The 6,001-nt window shown below is 37.1% G+C and overlaps 1 non-coding gene across 1 annotated transcript; it reads right to left on the bottom strand.

Moving 5' to 3' along the window:
- Nucleotides 1-1,030: 1,030 nt before the first annotated feature.
- Trnae-uuc lies at nucleotides 1,031-1,102 on the bottom strand. Its single transcript has one exon. It is a non-coding gene; the product is annotated as a tRNA-Glu (tRNA).
- Nucleotides 1,103-6,001: the final 4,899 nt, after the last annotated feature.

The raw sequence follows: 6,001 nt of genomic DNA, 5'->3' as shown, positions 1-6,001 counted from the left end.
TTGAGATGTAATATCCCATAATTAACCATTCATTTGAATATATTAATTATATTTTCATGATCTGAAAATCAATAGCTACTATCGAACGGCATAAATGAGTTCTTTTCTGATTAAGACATAATGTCTCATAATTTAATAAAAATATAAATAAATACATAAATTAACCATTCATTTAATTATCAAATATTTGAAATAAACTGTGAAAAGTTGCTGCTTGACGCTCTGCAATACGATAACCGGCCAGCCGACCCTGTGTATTGGGAAGCGACCTTACATCGAGTTGTTGTGCCGTTCTATTGAGTGGTCGTATTCTGGGCGTATGTCGTAGTATCTTTTCCTTTACGTAGCGCTCTCGGTAGCGCTGGTTCCGCCATCGGCTCTTGGCCGACCTAACGTGATGAGATGCTTTCAGTGACATTCCAGGGGTTGCAATTGTATAATTGTAACATTTGTGTTACATTTCAGACCTAATGTTACGGTGTTACGTACAATTCTGGAATAACCTGTTTGGGGTGATGTTACGAAAAGTAACCATTTACGATTGTGGTTTGTTACAATTTATGAAAGGGAATAACAACGTTGGATGCTTTGGAAATCGAATATTAGGTGGGTCCGAAAGAAAATATTGGCCGGTATAAGCTATATTTTCCTGTTCTGAGTGGAAATATTCATTACCGAGGGAATTTGGATATCGAAATCGATAACTCCGATTGAGTTTGAATGAATTGAATATCTAGAATTATTTTCTATTTCCCGATAATTTTTGGGTCGGCCCGGCCGACCCTGCCGACCCTGACGAGCCGTCACTGGAATGGAAGATATTTTCTATTCTCAAATTATGAAAACAGACCAGTGACTACCGAAGCGTTGAATATCCGTATTGCAAAATGCCAACTGCTTCAACAACTAAATACTTGCTTACTCTCTAAAATATTTCCAGTTTGTGAACATCGTGTTAATTGTAGTAGTACTTCAACTTTTTTTTTTATAATGGATGCTATATGGTATACGAAGATTCAATAAAATAAATTTCCCATACCGGGAATCGAACCCGAGCCTCCTGGGTGAAAGCCAGGTATCCTAGCCACTAGACCATATGGGATATTGATTATAATACACTGTTTCATGCTATTTGCAGAAATCATACCAAGATGATTGTAGACCTCCTTGAACATAAATTAGATGTCCTTTAGATCAAGGTGTGTTGTTTGGGATATCTTATCCACATATGTGGATCATATGTCATATCCACATGGCGAGAGTGGTTTCAACGCTTCAAGAACGGTGATTTTGACGTCGAAACCAGCATGGCGGTGGAAGAGAGAAGATTTTCGAATATGCAGAATTGGAGGAATTACTTGATCAAGTGTCAAATGCAACAAGATTTGGCAGGATCATTGGCAGCCATTTCAAACACCTGAAGGTCATGGGAATGATTCAGAAACAAGGAAATTGGGTGTCGTACGAGTTGAAGCCGAGAGATGTTGAACGGCGTTGATTTGCTTGTGAACAGATGCATGCAAGGCAAAGACGGAACGGACTCCTGCATCGTATTGTGTCTCGAGACAATAAATATTATTATGATAATCCCAATCGCAGAAAATCATGGGGATATTCCGACCATGCTTCCACGTCGACGGCCAAACCGAATATTCACGGTTCCAAACTCATGCTCAGTATTTGATGGGACCAGTTCGGCGTAGTGTATTATGAGTTGTTAAAGCCGACTGAAACAATCACAGGCGAAAAATGGGAGAAAGTAGTGGCTTGCGATGGACAATACTTTGAATCATAAATGTATAACTAGTTTTTTACAATGAACCCTCGAATTTCAGGAATAAACGTCGGAAGCAGAGTTGTACGTCTATGTAAAACTTCGTGGGCATGAATATGTTCACTTCGATTCCATAAAATCATTGAGTATCCTGAAAAAATATGTTCATTAGATAATAATATTGGCTCTTCTGATCGATAGGTTGTAAAAACTATTCATTGCCGAAAAATCGAGCGATTTCGTTCTGACACGAATGATTTTTTTCAAATACAGCATGCTAAAAATTTAATACTACAAGCCCATTATTCTTACGTAAAGAATTATTAGGGAAAATCTTCAAATCTTGAATTATTTCAAATTAATATTGACTTCAGTTTATATTTCATACTGTAGTTTGTTGCCTTATTTTCAACAATTTCAAAGAATTATTTTACAGGATTCTTCCAAATTAGTCGTGAACCTTGAAGGATGGGTTAGTTCACTCATTTGCTGTCGATTGAGCCATATTAATCGAAAAAAGTTTCCGAGATATTCGAGTTCTTGTGCTTTTAAAAAATTTCTCACCTTAATTTTTTTTTCGTCAATATTTTCTACCTTGACTAAGTTTGATTTAAATTTTGGATTATTTTCATCAAGAAATGATATGATATGTATGAAAAAAGCAAAATTATGCTCTATTAGATGTTGAAAAATAATTTATGATTTCAGAGTTGGTATATGGAGAAAAAAAATGAAAAATTTTTAACATAAGTTTGCCTGCAACTTTCGAATTCCACAATAAACGTATGATAAAATTAGTTCAAAAACTTTCCAAATTCCTTCCTATTATTTCCTAAAAAAGTTCTCTTTAGAATGCAGGCACTAGTTTTGTTTCACCAGCTTTTGATTTGAGAGGGGAAAGAAGCAAAGACAGGACAGGACAGTAATGAATTAAATCTTTTTTATTGCAATTAAACTCAAAATTTCAGTAGAAAATGTATTCATAAATTATATTTGAAATGACCTCCACCATTTCTTATACAAACACGTGCCCACTTTCTTATTTCGTCAGTTGTTACTTTCCGCCTGAAATTTACTTCATTCTCGCTGCTTCGTCTATTCTAACGTTGTTAGATCCAGACTCCTCGCTGGCCACGAAAATAATCTTAAATTTCAATCAAATTTGATCAACGTATGCAAAATTGACGAAAAATAAGGTGAAAAATCTTTCAAAAATCAAAAGAACTCAAATATCTCGTAAACTGTTGATTCTTGGTTATCACCAAACAACAGCAAATGAGTCACACAAACACGTCCTCCAAGGTTCATATCTGATTTGGAACTTTCTTGTAGTGAGAAAACCTGAAGCATAAAAATCTCTGACTAAAAATTGGAAGAGACTCTCCGTGTAAATTTCTCAAGAAAACTTAATAGCCTCAAACTGAACACCTGAAAAAGAATGAAATCATCCAATTAGGCCAATAGTCGTAGTTACAATAGGATAATCAATAATAATTGATCCCTTTGGACATCTACAATGTAACGGTCCTAGCATCACGCTTTCTTGTTTGAGGGTCAACAAGGTATGGTGTCCTCTTATCTCAAGACGGGAATCTTGAGAGATCTCCAAGGGAAAGACAAGCTGTCAACTTTTATCCGCCGAAATGAAGTTGCATGCCCGCTCTGGGCGCGTTGTTTGTGCCAAAACGGACGAAAGTTTGTCCGAATGACAGGTTGACATGTTGTGGCGTATGAGATGCATTCGGATGCAATACACGCTTTGATTAATTTCTCGCATTACGAAATATTGGTTTTTGAACATATGGCACCTTATTAAACTTCATTCAGCCCAGATCAGCAGAAACGACAAGCGTCCGGAATTTTCGACCCAGATTCTTTCGAGAGAACTATACCTTTTTAATTTCAAATTACATAGGCGTACAACTTTAATTACTCCATTTTTTCCGGAATTCTAGGCTTCATTGTGAAATTTATTTGCTATATTGGTTATAAATGGGGTTTTTTTTCGAGGTATATAACTTTAAATTGGCATTACTTTTCAAGATGGCGACCGATTTAACAGCTGTCAAGTGATTTATTCTCAGTTTGGTTCGGCAATTCATCATGAATAGACTTACGCCTGAACAACGCTTGCAAATAGTGCAATTTCATTTCGAAAATAATGGATCTGTGCGGAATACGTATCGCGCACTACGTCCATTTTATTTTGTTTAGCGATGAAGCGCACTTCGGGTTGAATGGGGACGTCAACAATCAAAACTGCCGCATTTGGATGAAAGCTAATCCTCAAGTGTATGTCAAAACACCGTTACATCCAGAAAAACTGACTGTTTGGTGCGCTTTATGGGCTGGTGGAATCATTGGTCCGTACTTCTTCAAAAACGATGATGGCCAGAACGTTACAGACAATTGTGATCGGTATACAGCCATGATTACTAACTTTTTCATTCCTGAATTGAACAACCATGATGTCTAGGAGCTGTAGTTCCAACAAGACGGCGCAACATGTCACACAGCTCGTGCCACAATCGATTTATTGAAAGTCACGTTTGGTGACCGCCTACTTTCACGTTTTGGACCTGTGAATTGGCCTCCAAGATCTTGTGATTTAACACCGCTAGACTACTTTCTTTGGGGCTATGTAAAGTCATTGGTTTATGCGGATAAGCCACAAACCCTTGACCATTTGGAAGATAACATTCGCCGTGTTATTGCCGATATACGGCCACAAATGTTGGAAAAGCCATTGAAAATTGTACGTCCAGATCGGACTACATCCGAGCCAGCCGTGGCGGTCATATGCCAGAAATCATTTATTTAAAATGTAATGCCACAAGATTATCTTGCGGATAAATAAAATTCATGTTAATCGAATAATCCATCGTAGTTTCATTGCAATTTAAAGTTCTATAGCTCTAAAAAAACACCCTTTACATTTATGATTCAAAGTATTGTCGTTCAAAAAACTGTCCATCTTTTGAAGCAATCCACGAATCGATCCAATCTTTTACTTCTTCATAAGATCGGAAGTACTGGTCAGCCAGGCCGTGTGCCATTGATCGAAACCAGTGATAGTCCTAGGATGCAACGTCTGGAGAATACGGCGGGTGTCGTGCTGTAAAATCACTTTATCATGTCTCTCGTTGTATTGCGTCCGTTTTTTTTTCAATGCTCGGCTCAACCGCATTAATTTTGTCGATAACGATTGCCTGTGATTGTTTCAGTCCGTTTTAACAACTCATAATAAACTACGCCGAGCTGGTCCCACCAAAGACTGAGCATGACCTTGGAATCGTGAATATTCGGTTTGGCCGTCGACGTGGAAGCATGGCCGGGATATCCCCATGATTTTCTGCGCTTAGGATTATCGTAATGGATCCATTTTTCGTCTCTAGTCACAATGCGATGCAAAAATCCCTTTCGTTATTGCCTTGCAAGCAGATGTTTTCAACTCGTACGGCATCCAATTTCCATATTTTTGAATCATTCCCATGACTTTCAGGCGTTTTGAAATGACTTGTTGCGTCACTCCCAATGAACCTGCCAATAACACGAGTCTTGATCAATAATCCCTCCAATTCCGCATCTTCGAAAACCATCTCTTTTCCACCATGCTGGTCTTCGACGTCAAAATCACCATTCTTGAAGCGTTGAAACCACTCTCGGTACGTTCTTTCACTAATAGCGGCCTCACCATAGGTATTTGAGAGCGTTCGATGAGCCTCAGCCGCAGATTTCTTCATATTAAACCAGAAAATTGAGACCCCCCGCAAATGACAAGAATTTGGCTGACATGTTTAATCGAGAATAATTTTATGATGCAGACACAAATCGACTAATATTTCGATGGCGTTATGTTTGCAAATAAGTAAGCCTATTGTATGACATCTACAATCTATTAATTTTGACTTCCACTAATCGCTACAGACGTATATTGCAAAACGGCGGAAGCAAAGTTGTACATCTAATACAATAATCATAATCGAAATGGCTTAAGTCAAAATCAAATTGACAAATTCAATTTTAAACTGGCATTAATGTCAATGATCAAAATTATATTGGCAATTTAATGAATTTAGAAATTTCGTAAAAAATTATATCTTACAAACTTTTCCTATGCAGCAAAAATAATTATTCAATTCAATTTCAAATTTTTCAATCTCCATATAAATATTTCCTATAAATTAACAATATTTGTGAATCTAGCATTATTTATAAATTGGAATC

Source organism: Harmonia axyridis, chromosome 4 (assembly GCF_914767665.1).
Source record: "Harmonia axyridis chromosome 4, icHarAxyr1.1, whole genome shotgun sequence".
NCBI lineage: Eukaryota > Metazoa > Arthropoda > Insecta > Coleoptera > Coccinellidae > Harmonia > Harmonia axyridis.
This window is presented reverse-complemented; position numbering and strand designations above follow the sequence as displayed.